This window comes from Stigmatopora nigra, chromosome 6 (assembly GCF_051989575.1).
Source record: "Stigmatopora nigra isolate UIUO_SnigA chromosome 6, RoL_Snig_1.1, whole genome shotgun sequence".
NCBI lineage: Eukaryota > Metazoa > Chordata > Actinopteri > Syngnathiformes > Syngnathidae > Stigmatopora > Stigmatopora nigra.
Window position 1 is genome coordinate 13,777,134 of NC_135513.1, and position 19,889 is coordinate 13,797,022.

At 39.7% G+C, this 19,889-nt stretch overlaps 1 long non-coding RNA gene across 1 annotated transcript in view; it reads right to left on the minus strand.

Moving 5' to 3' along the window:
• Window positions 1-8,273: 8,273 nt before the first annotated feature.
• Window positions 8,274-19,889, minus strand: part of LOC144197580 (uncharacterized) — a 29,173-nt gene continuing 17,557 nt past the window's right edge. The window contains exons 4-5 of the long non-coding RNA XR_013326547.1: window positions 17,623-17,723; window positions 8,274-8,401 (exon numbers count right to left, since the gene is read on the minus strand). This is a non-coding gene — a long non-coding RNA (uncharacterized LOC144197580). The remainder of the gene's footprint in view (window positions 8,402-17,622; window positions 17,724-19,889) is intronic.

Sequence of the window (19,889 nt, forward strand, 5' to 3'; positions counted from 1 at the left end):
AAAAAAATAAGATCAAAGGCTTTTGGAGTTTTGGAAGGCGTGCGGAGAAAAGAGCTGCAACTGGCGGCATTCCAGTGTACAGCGGAAAGAGCACACACATTCACGGGCGCACGCTTTTTTATAACAGACTTACTTAATTAGAGCCCAACAAGCTGGCTTTTATAAGAAGAAAAATGGTTAAAAGATTTTTTTTTTTTGGTCGTGTTTGCAGGCATTTGGAAAAAAAATAAGAGGAGATGCTGTTTTGGCTCATTACTGTAACTGTTTAATTGAATTAGTCGGCTGGTTGGCAACCAAAAAGTACCTGAATGGGAGGGAAGGGGGCGGGGCTTTTGTTTTTGTTTTTTTTGTGGGTTAGTTTACCTGGGATATGCTTTTTTTAATGGTGGGGAAAAGAGGATTTGTGGCCTAGGTTGGGAAGATGTGGGCCTTCGGGGCCTGGTTGGGAGAATAGGGGGGTTTGTTGTTGGAATAGTGGGTGGAATGTGGTTTAAAATGTACAAAAAAATGGTTAAATGGTCGTTTTTTTGGTGAGGTTCTGGAAAAATCGGGGCTAGAAAGGATTTTAATTGAGATAAATAATTGTTTTGTATTTTTAGGGGATGTGAATATGACTAAAATGAAAAATATGTTTGTGGACATCAGATTTTATGCAAAAACAAATGTGTATAACCAAAATTTTAACATAAATGGACACCAGGTCTACACTATAATTTTAGTAGACCTTTTGTTCTGAGCAGTATATTTACATTTTAACCATGAGTGTTTTTGTGCAGTACCTTTTTCTATAAAATACAATTTTTGAACTCACGTTTTGACAAAAAAATACATAAATCTATTTTTTAAGTGAAATATGCAGAATATTACATTTTAAAAACATAACATTTTACTGCAAAGAGCACCATTTCTTCATCTAAATATTGTATTTTCTACCAAAATCCAACAATTTCCACAGTAAAACCACCAAAAAAATGATATAAAACTTGCCAAAAAATGCTATGCCAACTATATATAATTTTCCAAAAGATATTTTGATACCCAAAATAATATATTCCACCGCATGAATGTGTTTTTCTCTTAAAACACCAAAATACAAGTGACCTTTGCCCCCAAAATACAACTTTTTGGCAAAATACGTCCACTAATCAACATATTTTCAACAAAATTTGTAGAGTATTCAATTTCACCAACAAAATATTCAATTTTCTGCTAAAAACATACATTTTTGGACCGTAAAAGCGCCACAATGTCCTCACCTGAATCTTTAAAAAACCCGAGTTCACCCATCATTCACACACTATGTAACCCTCTATAAGGGGCGATGGAATTATGCTGACGTTAAAAACGTTGAGTGCACGGTACACTATATGCCTTTTTTTTTTAATATGCCATGCAAAATGTAGTATGTGTGGAGTGCGTTGAAAAGTGAATTGAGGTCATCCCACAGCAGGAAGGCTTCCTTTTTTCATGTGCCATCCAGAGGGGTCACTCCGATCAGCTCATTAGCGCACAAATGCTAATGTAGCGCTCTTACTTATTCCCATCCTTCTTTATTTGACTCCAAAATAGAACGCAAGGTTCCCAAATGTCGAAAACAGACGTGGAGGTTTTTTTGTTGTTGTTGTTGTTGTTCGATCTATATAAATAATTACAACATATATTGCTCGTAAAATGAAAAATGGATGTATTCATTAAGCCTCCAATCCATATATGGTCATTAATCAATTATCAATATTACTCCCAATTAATCTATACAATGGTGTCAAATCGAGTTTGATTGGCGGATAACAAGTGGATGTGGATGGCTGAGAATACAGACACAGCAAAAGACACCCTAGACATAAATAAATAAGTAAAAAACTGAATAAATACATATACAAAAAATAGGTGTGTTGCTGAAATATATATACATTTTGTATATTTATGTATGTATATATATACATATACACATATACATGTATATACACATATACATGTATATACAAATATAAATATATATACACATATACATATATATACACATATACATGTATATACACATATATACATATATATAGATATATATACATATATATAGACATATATACATATATATACACATATATACATATATAGACATACATATATATAGACATTAATACAAATATACACAAATGTACTCAGATATATATACACACATATATATATATATACACATACATATATATATATATACATACATATGTATACACATATATAAATACATATATATATACACATATACATATATACATATATATACACATATATACATATATACACACATATATACACATATACATATATATAAATATATATATATATATATACACATATATACATATATATATGCACATATATATACACATAAATAAATGTGTATGTACATACATATATATAAATACATACATATGTACATGTATACATACGGTCGGTCTTAACATTCAACCATTTATTTTGTTAAAGATTAATTAATTAGCAATTAAGTTTGAGAGCAATAAAGGACAGGTGTCTATTTACAAAAATATGTATAATATAAGACTTAACCAATACTGGAATGACTTTGGGGGGGGGGGCCTCCAATAAAGTGTCAAATCTCATTTGATATCATTTGATACGTCACGGGCTGCTATTGACAGCGACAGACGTCCAATTAATTTCAAGTTCAAATGAACTGGACGCCGACTTGTGTTCAACTCATTTAAATTCACAGCCAAAGGATGAAAAGCGCTTCACAATTAGACTAAAAGCGTTAAAACGGCATCAAAGGTTATCCGAAAAAGGCAGGAATGCTAAAGTCTTAGAAAAACAAACCTATTTCAAAAAAGGGTAATAAAACAAATATTAAAAATAAAATGACACCACACATTTTTCTTAAAAAGTCTTTATTTCTTTCATAAATGGTCGCAAGGATTGACAATCTGTGATATGGCCGCCGGTCATGATACTTCAAAAACCGAGACTTGGCTAATTGTCTGCGGTTGGGTTTGAATCCCTCCACCTGCTCGTCATCCGTTATGATTTCCTGGACGTGAAAATGACAGCCCTCCGCCGGGACGGGAAACAAACGTCAAATTAAGACGAGTAGAGCAGCAATTTAAAGCCTGACGAGACGCCATTCATCAAAAAAAAAAGTTGGATCGCTTCGGGGGAGGTCCGAAGAGGAAAGAAAGTGTCTTTGGGATATGAGCAAGCTACGATATGCTGATTTATCACCATCCTGTGGCTAAACTATCATTAAAATGAAAGGCTACCATTTGGAAGGAGGAGTTACGAGCTCGAAAATGCCTTGAAATACGTAACAAAAGACTCAAATGTTCTAGCAAAGTTTGATATGAGACTGACTACAGGTATTAGCCTGATCCCAGAATCATTATCAGTATCTGCTAGCAAAACATTGAAGAACCATTGGTACCTCATTGGTATTTATTTTTTGGTGGATATTTTAATATTGGAGACTGTTTGGTAATTTATTTCGTGTCCTGGGACAGTTTTTCCATTGAGGAACTTGATTTTTTTTCTCCTATCCTGAGACTACCTGAATAGTTTGTATGTAGAGACTTTTGTAAGTAGATATGTTTGTAAGTAGAGATGGTTGTAAGTAGGGACATTTGTAAGTAGAGACGTTTGTAAGTGGAAGTCCTGCAGTTTTGGTGTCTCCGTGGTTGTAAGTAGAGACATTTGGAAGTAGAGACGTTTGTGAGTAGAGACGTTTGTAAGTAGAGGTCCTGCAGTTTTGGTGTCTCCTTGGTTGTAAGTAGGGACATTTGTAAGTAGAGGTCCTGCAGTTTTGGTGTCTCAGTGGTTGTAAGTAGGGACTATGTAAGTTGAGACATTTGCAAGTAGAGAAGTTTGTAAGTGGAGGTCCTGCAGTTTTGGTGTCTCCTTGGTTGAAAGTAGGGACATTTGGAAGTAGAGGTCCTGCAGTTTTGGTGTCTCTGTGGTTGTAAGTAGGGACATTTGTAAGTAGAGACATTTGTAAGTGGAGGTCCTGCAGTTTTGGTGACTCCGTGGTTGGCTCCGCCCAATGTTGACATGTGTACAAGAGACTGGGGGAGGCCTAGAAGTCTCCTGACAAACAAATCCAAGGATGTTTGACTAAAGAGGATTTTTAAAAGATCTCCAAAAATCCTTTCAATTTGTTAAAAAAAACAAGACCAAAACAAGAGAGTATACCCTGCAATTGGACCATTGACCGGGTCATTCAGGGTCAGAGTGGACAAGTCCATTTTTGACCTGACCTGATCCAGTTCCTATCAGTACATACTGCACCTCGCTGACCCCGCCCCCTCCCGTGTCAGTAGCCGCGGAAGATGAAAGGCAGTGAAGCGCTCTTATCGGCCCGCTTGTCCCATCTCATCAAGAGGCGGGGCTTAACAGTAAACATCACCTGGTCTGCTTTGCTTCTCAGGGGATGCGCGTTTGGAAATGGTTATCTCTCAAAAAGCACCCCAAAAAAATAAAAAATCCGATTTCCAATGACTTTCTCCATTTGTCCGGATCCAAATTTGAATGGGCGAAATCCCGGGGAAGTCAAAGTCTTTCGCCAGAGTCAAAAGCAGCAGAAGAACTTCCCTTTTGTTGACCTTGCAAAGTTTTTTTTTTCCACTCTCCAGCGCCGGTTTTGTTGCTCCCGCGGAGTTGCCTTGGCGTCGCCTCGGTTCGATTCTCGTAAACAAGGCGCCCCTGGGTAAAGTCTTGGTTTTCATCTCGGTCCAGCAAAGTCCGAATGCCTCTGGATTGCCAAAGTGTGCCGAGGTCACCTTTTTTGTGGCCGAAACAAAAAGACTTGATTTTTTTTCTTCAGACTTATGGACCGGATAGCCGGGCTTCAAAGTGGAATTTTGATTGTTTTTGATGAGTGGTTTGTACGTCGGCTTCACAGTTCTGTGGTCGAGGGTTCGATTCCAGGTTGGTGTTCACAATGTGCACTTTGCATGTTGTCCTCAGGCTTGTGTGGGTTTTCTCTGGGTACCCTAGTTTCCTCCCATGTCCCGAAAATATTTATGCTAGGCTAGTTTAGCCCTCTAAATTTCTCCATGGTTTGACTGGTGGCCCATCTCGTTTTGCCCAGCCCTGATTGGCTGCCCAACGATTCTGAGGGCCTATAGTTAGCTGGGATAGGATAGACTCCAGCACCCCCCATGACCCTTGTGAAAGAAAATTGGTACAAAAAATGAATGAAAAAAAAATGGCCAAAACATTAAATAAAATGCATAAAAAAATTGTTCCTTTGTTTAATTTTAAGCATTTTATTTACTGTTTTTACCATTTCTTTATTCATTCATTTTTTGTACCATTTATTTTCACAAGGGCCGCGGGGGTGCTGGAGTTACATTCTCGTATTTTTTAAAATAAACAGTAAATTGAGTCTGATTTCTTCTATTTTACGCTCTTAATAGCAAATATGTGACAGAAAAAATTACATAAATAAAAACTTATATTATAATGCAATGAGTCAAAACATAATTTAAGAAAAACAAGTTAAAATAATGTATAATCCAATTTTACAAACTCAAAATTGTCCAATTCCATTCACTTTCCAACAACCAATCAACAAAGACATCATCTCCCTTTTAATACCGTCTCTATCCCCCTTCCACAATATTTACCTGACCCGTCAAAAGCGACAGTCCATTAACAAGCTTACGTCGCCGACAAACCCCCACCGTACACGCCACCGCGATTGATTCCACGGCCTGGTCGGCGTACGCTCTGGCCTCACCTCGCCATCCCTCGCCATCCCTCCACTCCTGAGCAGATGACACTTTCTTAGCATACATTACACGGGCGCATTATCTGGGCTAATCGCACTATTTGCGGCCTCGCTTAAGACGGGTTGGGGGGGGACTCCTTTGTAGGCTAGCTAATGATGTCCCTTTGTGACGGGGCGCGAGGGCCGAGGACGCCGCTATAGACTCTGGAAGAGCGGGTCTTAGTCTGACTGGCAGCTGCGCTAATCCGCCCTTTGTGTCCTCGGCGGGGGCCCGCTGAGCTCCCCCGACGGGGGGACCGACGTTCGCCGATCCGGCGGGAGGCCCAGATGGGCCTGCTTGACGGGAGAAAGGAGGGAGAAGGATGCTAGCGACGAGTCGTATGCAAAAAAATCGAAAATCAAGCTGCCTGATGGAGTAAGGCGGGGCTATGGATCCTCACAAGGGTTGCTAAAGACTAGCCAAGCCAACTAGGGGTGGGGTACGCCCTGTATTGGTGGCTAACCAATCACGAGGAGATAAACAACTACTCATATTTGGGCTAAGTTTAGCATGCTATTAGCTCAGAATGCTTGTTTTTATGGGATGGAAACTGGAGAAAAATGCAGGCTAGTCCAGGGAAGACATGCAAAAGTGGAAAATGAGAAGGCAGGATTGAACCCTTGACCTCAGAACTGTGGGGCAGATCTGATATCCACTATTCCATAGAGCCTGCAGTTACTGTAACATATTACATATATATATAAATATTGATATAGATTTATATGCAGTTACTCTAGCATTTTACATATTTATAAAAATATTGATATAGATTTATATGCAGTTACTCTAGCATATTACATATATATAAAAATATTGATATAGATTTATATGCAGTTACTCTAACATTACATAAATAAATATTGATATAGATTTATATGTATATGTAATATGTTAGAGTAACTGGTAACTGATGGTTTTTATATATATATATATTGGCCCTTTTGAACTTTGACCTTTCGCCACATTTTAGGCTTCAAACAAAATATAAAACTACAAATTTATGTCATGACTCAACAACAATCGTCAAGTAGAACAAAAAGTTTGTGAAATGCATTTCATTCCATTTCATGACTTTTAATGACTATCCAATGATTTTCCCATTGGAGCCCAATCGGATCCCAGCAAAAAACTATCTGTCTACTCGAATTTTAGCACCCCTGGCGGTCGTGCCGGCCTGCACAAACAAGAAGAAATGAATATAAAAAAAAGAGGAAGCAGAAGAAGAAAAAAAAGTGGTATGAAAGCCAAAGTTTCCAGGGAGTTTTTTGGCTCAATTCGTACAAGTCATGTAAGGAGCACATGATGAAATGGTCCTTTAAAGTAGTCTCCGAGGGGGCCGAGCCCACTTCAAGGGTTCCTCAGAACCCTTAGCGCCGCCTCGTATCACCCCGACGGGGAGGGAAGAAAAAGAAGAAGAAGACCGACCGGGGAGACAAACACGATCTGGTAAAAAAAAAAAGCTATAAATCACACACCAAAAAGAAAGTGGGAATGAAAAAGCGTTTCTGAAGCTTTCCTCTGATCGCGCCAGATGAGAGCGCCGTCAATTCGGCTTGCTTCGACAACGACGGCGGGGTCCTCTATCTTCACAACCCCCCCCCTCCATCCCATAACTCCGTTGAACGGAGGACTAAGCGCACCCGACGGCTTTTAACTCGCTGAGAGCCTAATGAGTTCCTGCGGGACGAACGCCGGCTGTCAGTCAGTCATGGCCGCTCCGGTCCCACCCGCGTGCAGTAGCGAGGGGCGTGAAATCATAGCAAGATGGCCGCCGCCGCCGCCGGCTCGTTTATTGAGGGGAGGGTGGATCTTCGTTCACGGCGACAAAGTTACAGGCTATTGCGTAATGTAAGCAAACAATGGAAGAATAAGGAAAAAAATGGCGAGGGGAGGGGGAGGGGTTATTAGAGGGGTAACCTCATCATGCCGATGTGGTGGGTCGTTGTTACAAAACGGGGGTGTGTAAAGATTTGTCGACAGGAAAATCAAAGGATTGGAATTTTACTACTGTCAGATCAAAATCGGGGAAAAATGATCGTCTTTTTCGGTTAAAAAGCGGAACTTTTTTATGCCATAGATTTTTGTTTGGGTTTTTCATTCACTCTGATTGCTGATAGGCTATAGTTGAAATTGTATATTTTAATATTAGTTTGTATTATGTATATATTCATGTTACATTAACACAGGGGTGTCAAACTCTCTTTGGTCTGCGGGCCGAATACAGCTTAATTTGAGCCCCTAGCGGAAAATACAAGAACTACACATTTTAAAGAAAATTCATATTTTTTTATACAATGCAGCTTTCTTCCCCGGGCCGTACCAAACCACCAGACGGGCCAGATCCAGCCCGGGGGCCGTATGTTTGACACCGCTGCATTAGCAGATGCCTACCTTACCTTCATTTTACTGATATAAATGTAATGTATGGTTTGTAGTAGTTTTCTGATCAGTATAAAAAAAACATAAATGTTACTTACAGTTGACTTTGTAGTAGTCCAGCTTTAATGTGTGTCATGTCTTGGGGTACTTTTGGGGTCATTTAAGGTTCATTTTTGTCTCTTCCAGGTCGAACCCATATCATTTCCAGGTGTCTTCTTGTTGACATTGTGAAATTTCAGCCTCAATTCCTGTTGGTAAAAATATTAGACTGTAATCACAACGAATACTTGTTCGATATGAAACTGTGTACAAGAAATATTTCAATATTTCACAGTGCATTTTGGTTACAAACCTTAATATATTCCAAAAACATTCATACCTCTACTTACAAAATGAATTGCTTACAGAACGTTTTTGTAACTTGAATATTTCGTAAGTAGAGCAGTACTTTATAAAGGCATTCGTAGTTTTAGGATTTGTTCCCCAGACGGATTTACAAGCCAAAAAAGAGCCACAAAAGGTTAATCGATGTATTTTCATTGATTTAATCCCTGAACCACACTAAAATGTAGCAAAGATTTTTGTTCTTTTCCACAATGTCAGCTCCAAAAAAATAAATAAATAACGTCAGAGGTTAATTGCATGTCCATGGCTTAAAAATAAATAAAAAATGTTGCATCCGTCTCGGTTTGTGTAAATATTTGGCAGTGGAAATGTGGCCGTCCATGCCAAGGGAGGCGGGACGGGCACGGGCTCGTTCGGGGTTGGGGGACGACGAATGGAGAAGCTGGAGATGACAGCCAAGGTTGGGCCGAGAGGAGGGCCGGCAGCGGCGGTGGACCTGGCTTGAGATCAGAGGCGACCGTGTCGAGGACGCCGGGGAGCTTTGGGCGTTGTGCCAGCGGCCGTTCTCCGCGCTCAAAGGCCACGAACAAAAGTGAGGCTGCGAGGAGATCAGCAAAAAAATGATGGTTTTGCTGGGCATTTTTCGTCGACTTTTCTTTGTAATTCCTCCAATAAATAGAGAATCATTTCAGAAATGGTGGCCATTTTGCTTTAAGTTGACACACTTTAAATTTGAATAAATCTTGGTAGAAAATATTCAAAATATTTTGAGCCAAGGGACAAAATGTAACAAAAATAATAGAGTGAAATGTTTGAAATATTGATTTTTTATTTATTGTCATTTTACTAAATATCTCATCTTGACCGAATGGCTTCTTTACATAAATTGACTTTTTCCATGTTAACCACCAGTACGAGTTAGCCAAACAGCTAGCTTCAATGATTAACTATTACTACCCATTTCATGAATAAGTTTGTGATTTTGTTAGCTAAACAGTTAGCATTTATCATGAGAAACAAGACAACATTAGCATTAATTAGCAAGCTCATCACCACAATCCTGCAACTATCCAAAACACACCAAATATTTAAAAAACAAGCCATTATTTACAATTTCCCCCCCAGGCATGCTAATAAAGCTAACGACCTTTTACTGACACAAAGTCTGGTCAAAATCCAAATATCCTCCAATTGTGGGATGACCCCTTTAAATCCCTCATAGCAAAAATCTCTTCTGTCTTTCCAGTCCAAAGCGTCACAATTTAGATTTTGCTATTCCATCTCCACGTCTCCAGTGGTTCGAATCCCGTGCGCCACAGCGTTGTGAGCCGGGCGCTCCTTTGATGGCGTGTTGGGATTATTCATCCTGTTCATTGGGCCGTGTGCGACTGTCATATCCACAACTCGCTCTTGACAAATAACCAATATTTACCCATGCAGGAATTCTTGACACTTGCACACTTTGATGTGCGATGTGTCATCGACATGGCAATAAAATTACTAGTTTGTGGATAAAAAAAAAGTGCCTAGCCACACATATGTTGCGGTTTAGCCTGTTTAGGGAAATTCATTAGACGGCAGGGTTGTTAAGTCCGCCATTTTGTGCCTGGACGATATATATCCATCCTTTAGAATAGTGTTTCCCAATATTTTTTGAGCTATGGGACACTTTTTGCATTGAAAAAAATGTTAATCTGAAAATGTTTTCATTTAAAACTATGTTGGCCTGTATTAACAATAGTCTTTTTTTGTCAAATTTTTATCAGGAAAAATCACATAAACCTCCAAAATGAGTCAAAAAAATCTTGATTTTTCACATTGACCTAATGTTGGAAATACGTTTTTAACAAAATCAGTTAGATTTAAACTAAAATGATTAAAAAAAATTGAACAAAATGGCGATATTGTAAACAAATCACATCAGTGCTAACATTTGGAACATAGACAATTTCATCCAATTATACGGCCGTTTTGGTGATAACCTCGACTTATCTATGCTAACTTGCACTCCGACACCCCCAAAAACGAAGGTACACCATGACACTCCTCGCCCCTGACCTTTGGAAAAATTAGCTCCGCCTACATCGGAACGAAATCAGTTCATAACTTAAGTTCGGACTATATTACGATATTCGGCAGAAGAATACTAGCGGAAGAAGCTAAGTGCTAAGTCCAAAATGGCCTGTAGATGGCGACAATGAGGTATAGTTTTTTTCTTAGTAAAATGACCGCGTACATTTCAACTATTGGAGGCGGCCACGTGCCATATTTTGAGGTTTGCTTCTGTTTTTGTTGTTTTTTTATCTCCCTGGGGAGTGGGTGGGGGGGTTAGCATCTCCTTAACGGCAACACGGCTCCACGCCACCTCATTAGGGCCCCCGGACTGGCGAGCTTGGAGCCACATTAAAGAACCGGCGGCATGCCTTTCAACATGTGCCGGCTGCTGCTGCTGCTCCGCCATGAAAATGGATTCACGGCCAAATAGTTTTTAGCGCGAGGCAAACATTTGTACTATTTGGTGGTGGCGTTTGATCGTTTTAAAAGCGTGTAAACTTTGTGGGTATTTAGCGAAGATGGCGAAGACGCTGGAAGGAGAAAATCAGACGAATTTTGCAGTTTTGGGTCGAAATCGGATTCCGGAAATATTAAGTATATGCAACTAGAAAATGCTAATTTTGGAATATTTTCAGAAATGTTCACTTGTTTGATGTAGTTGACGCCACATAATGTTAAATTCATTCGGACTGGGATTATTTTTCAGTACGTTTTGTTGGTTTAAGGGCATTTCTGGGTGACTTTTTGCAGATTTTGTGGCTTTTTAGGTCACTTTTTAATGGTGTAAGGGTCATTGAGCCAGTGGGAAACTACTGAACTTGGCCTATGTCCTTGTGTATACATAGTTAATGAGTCAATACTGAAAAAAAATGTAAACAAACATCGAAAAACAACAATATTTTCACCCATATTCGGATCTTTTGAAAAATACAGTAATCCCTCAATTACCGCGACTTCACTTACCGCTGATTCACTAATTTCCCATTTTTTTCTGCTACTAATTATTATTATTTCTAATGATTTTTTTCAAACTTTAATGGTAACTCCTAGCATCAAGAACAGCTTCTCCTCCCGAATTTCCGCCACAAGATGTAAAAGAAAAATGGAAATGGAGCCGCCGCCTAGTTAGCCCTTAATTGGCTCATTTTGTTTGTAAGGTCACGATGGCACTTAAAAGCTCTTTGGATGCTTTCCCGCCGAAACGCAACACAAGGCGGCCCTTTTGTGCGGCGGCCGGCGAGCGCTGATGTGCTTTCTGTTTCCATGCCAACTCACTTTCATCTTTCTTACGAGCTCATCCTACGCTCCAGATGAATTAGGTTGGTTACAAATTCTTTTGAAGTGCAAGCACCCCCCCCCTTCCTCCCCCCTCCATCCTAACCCCACCCCCCTCCTTCCTTCGCTCGCTAGCTCACCGCCATTTGCCGCCACTCTTCGGCGAAATAAATAAATACGAACGGCCTAGCGCTACAACAAATGTAAACCTGTAATCTGGTTGGTTTGGCAAAGGGAAACTTGGGGGACGTCCCTCTTTTCCACCGCTGTCGCGCCATTGGCTGTCAAATTGTTTGGTTGGCAGGTTACAATCATGCCAACTAGATCTGACCAGTTGATGTTTGGCTCAAAAAGTTGACTTGCATTTGGACATTGACGGGGTTAGAAGACCAATCCATTTTGACTGGAAGTGCCTCCCAGTCAAAAATGGATTGGACGTCTATAGCTGAAAGATGAGCCAGTTCAAGTAAATGAGACATTAATCATTGTCAATAGAGTGTCATTTTGTTCCATTTTGTGTTAAGACCTACTGTAGGCATGTATGTACATCTATGTGTATGTATGTATATATGTGCTTATATATATGTATGTGTATGTATGTATATAAGTGCTTATATATATATTTATGTGTATGTATGTATATATGTGCTTAAATGTGTATATATGTATATATGTGCTTATATATATATATATATATATATGTATGTGTATGTATGCATGTGTATATATATGTATGTATATACTATACATGTGTATGTATGTGTATATGTAAATGTATACATAAAATGTGTATGTATATATGTGCAAATGTAAACGGATATATAAAATGTGTATGTATATATATATGAATATGTAAATGTATATATATATATATATATATATATATTTCAGCAACACTTATATATGTATTCATGTTTTTATTTATTAACTTACTTATTAACTATCTATTTATGTCTACAATGTCTTTTGCTGTGTCTGTATTCTCACCCTCTTACTACTGTAACAACAAAATTTCCCAAATACGGGATTAATAAAATTATCCAATCCAATCACTTTATCCCACAAGTCACAAACGTCTGGTTCAAGTCTACGAATGACCTCCCAAGTGCCCTTGGGGCCACTTCTGGCCCACGGGACGGACATTGGACATCCCTGCATTACGGGACGACGGCTCTGGAGAGGATCGCATTGAGGATCGTTAATGACCTTCAATTACCGGGACGCTAGCTCCCGGGAGGCGAAGGCGGAGTGGGTAGGGGGGGTTAGTCTCTTCAGGATCAAAGCTTTTCCACCTGAAGAGGACCCCCCCCACCCCTTTTCGCAGATGTGTCGTCCCCGATTCCGCCCGTGGACACAAAAAGGCAATTTCCAGCCCGGGGAGGGAGGACACGGGGAGGACACGTGCCCTCGAAGGTAATGGAGGTGGATGGAGAGAGGGACGTCTCCACTATTGAGAGATGGCCCATAAACACTTGAGCTCGTGTTATTTTATTTTGGCCTCGACTCAATTAGCTTACGGCTTAGGGATTGTTAGCCAAAAGGGGGTCACGAGCCCGCTCGCCCGCCTCGTATTCTGAGTGGAAGAAGAAGAGCCAAAAGTGATTCAGTGAGCCTAACCTTGCCGGGGGGGGAAAGCAAAACTGGAGGGTCAGGCTCAATTTGATCCTCGGTCAAATTATCGCTTTATTGGGTAAATATCAACAAGTGCACACACACACACACACAAAAAAGTGGTCTGAAATTGATTTTAAAAAGCTGGCAGCTGTGCATTGTGAACAGAAAACAAATAAAATAAACTAAAGTAGCACCGTTAGACGGAAAATTTTGACCTAAGCAACCAAAATCAAAGCATTTCCATATTTTTGACCTATTTGACCTTTCATCCTTTTACGTCACCTATCCTAAAAACTTGAGTTCATCTTGTTATAAATAACATAAAATACATTTTTACTTCTCCGACCTTTGACCTCATGACCCCCAACCACTTCAATTCCAAACCTATTCCGCAAAAATCTTAATATTTCTTGATTTATTCACAAACCAACATAACCAAAATGCATAAACTGCAGAGATATAAACATAAATAAAAAGTTCCACTGTCAAATTAACAACAAAACTACTGCAAATAGAATATATAGTATATAAAGTATTTTTTTATAAACCTGGCGGGCTACTAGGCTTTTTCTCTCTTTGAGTTATTCCATTAAAACGGCATAATTCTGGCAATGGCAACTTTATAGTAAATTTAAAATGTTTTTTTGTTTATAGATTTTATTTTGAAGGGATAGGGAGGAACAAAAAAAGTCTGGAAAATAATTTTGTCAATTTACGCCAATTAAAGAAAGTTTTTCCAGGTTTAAATGACCTAAATGGCAATTTAATAATGGTAATATTAAAACAACATTTGCACTACATGAACTTACCTGAGAATACATTTTGACTTATTTTAATGTTCTTAAAACAAGTATGCAGATTAGCGAATATATAAACAATTCCTAAAAAAAAGTTCTAACCTTCCACAACCTTTTCTTTAAAAATTTTGAAGTCATTTCAACATAAAATCCCAAAATATCCTCCATTTTTTTTTCTCAATCTAAGACAGTACCGCCATATTGTTGATGTCTTTTCATCTAAACGAAGGTCACCAAACAAACTCATTTTTCAAACATAGCAGAGATGATAGTACTAGTTTCCACGGGTCAACAAAAAAAAAAACGTTGTCATCTTTCAAAAACGAGACAAAAGCAACTTTCAACATTTCGACAGGCGTCACGACAAAGCGTCCTTGGGAGTTAAAACACAAAACACAAACGAGTTATTCCTGGAAACGCCGTCTCCTCCTCTGGGATGCGCACTACCCCCCAAAAAAATGCTTAGCTTCTAATTATATCCGCATCAAACGATGACAGCTAGCGGACGACGGCATCAACGAAAAAAAACGCCGCCATTCTGCATAGAAACGAGTCAAATTCCATGACCATCTTTTTCCCAAACTGTGACGCGGATGTAATTTCCCATGATTGGAAGACAATTTCCCAAGTGGCAATTAATTCCCCCGACATAGCACGCGAGAAGACTTGATTTATTTGGGTTAAGCTTACGTACGATGGTTAGCAGGCTTTTTTTTAGTGGCGGCGTGGAAGAAAATCTTAAAAAAAAGAGAAGCCGAGGGTGACGGCGTCGCCCGACAACATTTGCTTAATTGGAGATTGGTCACGGCCTGTAATATTTGACTATAATCTGAAAGGTCCGTGAAAGCGAGAGTGAGCGTTTGGCGAGGAGGGAGATCAACGCAAGCTGTGAGGAGCAGCCGGTGATAAGATTAAACCCGTTTTTGACGTCTGAAAACGCAAAAAAAGAAGAAAAAAAACATGGCAGCTCCTATTTTTTTAATCACACTCTTTGCCTCCCGCGGCTCGTTTTCATGCAAATAAGCGTTAGCAACAAACGCTAACAATAACCGACGACACGCCGCAACGTACATCCGACGTGTTTTGTAATAAAAAAACACGAGTGCTGGCTGGCCTTATTTTTTGCTAGCGCGCTAGCAAACGGACTCATTACCGACTTCAAAGACACAGATAGGAGTTTTAATTAAGAGAAATGCCGAGAAGCCGCGGAGATAAAGTAACGGCACCCCCACCCTGTCGCATTAGCCGCACCATCTTTCCTCCTCGCTTGGCCCCGCCTCCCTCGCCGTTTCGACAACATCATTAGGGGTATGGCGGATGGCAGGCGGTCCACTGTCATGGCGCCCCCCCCCATCAAACTAGTGGATAATCCGGGCGTCATGGTGCCATTGTTACTAATGTCAAATGAGTCGGGGTGTGTTTTTTTTTTTTTTGGTCATGTGTAAATATAGAAACAAACATGGGATTATTATGTGGTAGTCGGGAGATATGTATCGGTTGAATGATGTAGAATTATACTGCAATGTAGATTTTGGCTAGCAAATGGGGCGAGATTTATGGAAGAGTGGGCTATAGTAGTACCAAAATTGGCCTTAAGAGGTCTCTATTTTTTGCTCAGTTGGATACACGGAATTGGCGAATTACGAAGTTGCGATTTTCACTGTTAAAATCAAAGTTTACGTCAAATTACTTGTTTACGTCTCTGTACTCTACAATTAAAGTTTATGTCAAAATACTTGTTTACATCTATGTACACTACAATCAAAGTTTACATCAAAATACTTGTTTACGTCTCTGTACTCTACAATTAAAGTTTATGTCAAAATACTTGTTTACATCTATGTACACTACAATCAAAGTTTACATCAAAATACTTGTTTACGTCTCTGTATATTAAAATCAGAATGTAGGTAAAAAAAACTTGTTTACATCTCTGTATACTAAAAATCTTAATTTACATAAAAATACTTGTTTACATCTCTGTATACATAATCCGATCTTCCAAATACAAACAATCTTCCTTAGTTTACTCCACAACTCTTTACCAAATACGCAATATTTATCAAAACTACAAAAAAGTATTTTCAGTCATATGTATGTAAAAAAAAAAAAAAAAAAAAATATTGAAAGTTTAACTTTTTGCCTCTCCACTTTACCTCACCATAACTATTAATTTCAAGTATTGCAAATAACTACCATTTCACAAATTATTAAAACATTTCAAATTATTTATCACATTATTTTCAACTTTAAGTCACATGTTCACTTCACTTTAGCTAAAACGAAAAAACGTACACCATACTTAATTTACTCTATCTTTGCAAAAAACAACCATCCAAAAAAAAGTACACTATAAAAAAAAATAAGATCATTATCCAGCTATATTATTAAACGCATCACTGCTTAACGCCACTACGAAAAATCCCCTCCGCTTTTTAGTTTTTTGCGGCCAAGTGTGACGCCTTCTCAGGTACTGGCTCGCTCTCAGATGTGTTTTTTTTTCTACTTTTTGGCACAAATCCAGGTCGGTCGGCCTGGCGCAGGTGGTTGTTCTCCCGCAGGCTCCTGTCGAGGCGGCCATTATTAACACAACACGCCGGAAGACCGTAACTCTCCAGACGGCCGCGCTCGGGGTTAAGTGGCGGGAAGCGCTTTGACGCTCGCGTGCGCCGTAAATCCTCGAGGGTGGGGGTGGGGGGGGGGGGGGGGTTGGGTGGTTTTCGACGCAAGCCGCGAGCCTCGAGTCGAAGCTACAAGGGGAATTTTCGAAGAAAAAAAAATGGAAGCCTGTTTATTCCCAGTGACGGTTTTACAGCGTAAAAAAAAGGCGACGTAGGAAAGCTTTTCCGTCCCGAGAAAGTCTGTCGCTAAGCTTGACGCATCTGGATTAGGCAGCGGCGCCATATGATTGCTAAAAATATGATTTGTCATTTTCAGGTTACATTATTTGGCTGGGATAAAAAGATGGGTAAAGCTTCTTGGAAGAGAAAAAAATATCTGCATCATATGTCTGTTAATTCATTCATTTTGCAAACTGCTTAGTTTACTTATATGGGTTGCAGAGGGTGCTGGAGCCTATGCTAGCTAACAGAAGGGGTGGGTGGCTAATTGTAGGACACAAGGAGATAAAAAGGTAAATCTAATAATACCTATGAGGGAATTTAGAGCGCTAAATTAGACTAGGATACATATTTTCAGATATGGGGGGAAATTAGAGTACCCAGAGATAACCCATGCGAGCCTGGGGAGGACATGACCTTAGATGGAACCCAGAACTGTGAAATTGACATGCTAATGCTAGTTTTGCAGTAAAATTAGACGATTTGAATAACATTTAAAGGGGAAACAAAGATAAAAGTACAAGTTTAAAGTCTCATTCTTACCTTGAGAACAGATTTTTTGTTGTTGTAAGCGGACTTCAACTTTTGGAGACGTAGACTTGGACGTAAACACAAGGCATTTCCAATAGCCAATCGCCTCATCCCTGTTAAATATCAAACAAAATTATGATTAGAAAGAGCAAATGAAATCACTATGATATCACAAATAAAACTGAGAAAGCAAGAGTGATTTTTTCAACAAAAAACAATAGCCTCCAATGGTGTAATGACCCCTACGACCCCCAGTTAGCCAGTTCTTGGGAAGCCCGCCAAGCCGCTACCGTTTCCGACAGGGGAGATGGCATTAGGTCTCCAACTCCCGACGGCTAGCACGGCGAGTGTTTTCCCCGACGTCTGGTAGCGGCGGTGGCGGTGGCGGCGTTATGTTTACACTTGAGCAGAATGGGCCTGCAGGATAGGCAGCACCTGGCCTCCTTTCTCAACGCTGCAACAGCTGGAAGCCGTCTGTTGATAGTGGGCTGCAGCTGGACGGGAAGCGTCTCTCGCCATTGTTCCTTCACCCCAAAACCATTGGCTTTCCATTAGAGCAACCGAAAAAATAATAATAAAAAAAATAATAATAATAGGGCCTTCCGTAATGAATGGCCTTCAACTTCCCAGATGGTCTCCCTTTGATATAGAAATCGATGATTTGATTAAATAAAAAATACAAAAGCGTTCAATGACGTTCCAAAGGAATACATTTATTCATTAATTTTCTGAACTGCTTGGGTTGCGGGGGGTGCTGGAGCATATCCAAGCTAACTACAGGAACACCCTGAAATGGTGACCAGCCAATCAGGTAAGAGTAAAAGAAGACAAAAGGACGACCAATCATACTAAGTGGAAATGGAGGGCAAAATTAGCCTAGCATGAATTAGCCTGGCATGAACAAGCCTAGCATGAATTAGCCTAGCATGAACAAGCCTAACATGAATTAGCCTAGCATGAATTTGCCTAGGATGAAATATCCTAGCATGAATTTGCCCAGCATAAATTAGCCTACCATGAATTAGCCTAGCATGAATTATCCTAGCATGAATTATCCTAGCATGAAGTATCCTAGCATGAAGTATCCTAGCACAAATTGTACTAGCACGAATTAGCCTAACATGAATTTGCCTAGGATGAAATAGCCTAGCATGAATTACCCTAGCACAAATTAGCCTAGCATGAATTATACTCGCATGAATTATCCTAGCACGAATCAGCCTAGCATGAATATTTTTGGGATGTGGGAGAAAACCGGAATCCCCGGAGAAAATCCGCACAAGCCTGGGGAGTTGAGGATCATCCTGGGTTCGAACCCTGGACGCGGAACTGCGAGGCAAATGCGCAAACCACTTTTCCACCGAACCAACTTCCAAAAAAAACCTATCGAAATTATTTTTTTTCTTTTTTTTTCTTTAAGAGAGGGTATGAGACATGGCTTGTGGTTGCCTGATCACGGCGTGGCCTTAAGTCAATATTTCTTCCAAAATAGAAATCCATTCTCCCACCCTCAGGTTGGCTTTGATGTGGAGTGTCTGGCTCTTGCATCAGACGGCGGGGTCAGCGCCCGCCTGAAAAGGCCAGTCAATTTTCCGACAGACATCAGAGGGGAGAGGGGCTTTTCCTGCCCAGGTAGCGAGCGAGCGAGGAGGGCCACGAGAGCTCCAACGCCGCCAATGGGAAATCTCTTCATCCGTCTGATCTGACTGGAGCGGACAGATGGGACAAAAGACAGTTTGCCGTGATTTACACCTATTTTTTTTTTACGAGAAAACTGTTGGGGAAACTTTTTTGGGGGGTGGTGGGCTAATAAAAAAAGCCAGTTTCAAAGGACACTTTTTTTCAGGGCAGATGGTTTTTTGGACATCCGTTTTTTTAGAGGTTTTCTTCATGGGCAGTGATGGACAAAAAAAAAATACTAAAGTTAGTTTGAAGGTGGAAATCCAATTAAATTCTAGTTTTTTGTAGTTGTATTAAAATAATGGAAGCTTTTCTGCAATTAACCTAATGGTGGTTATTGATTGGCGTCCAATATATTTTGAGAGAAGAGCTTGGCACTGTTGATTTTCAGTCAAAATGGCCATAAGTGGATTTTACATTACCGTACATTAAAATCTGAATTCAGGGCACCAAAACGTGTTTACATCTTTGTATATTATAATCAAAATTTGCGTCAAAATACTTGTTTACGTCTCTGTATAGTAAAAAAAGTACAAAAATACCGCCTTTACTACTATACTTTTCGGTATACGTCACCATCATGATATTGTTCAGCAGAA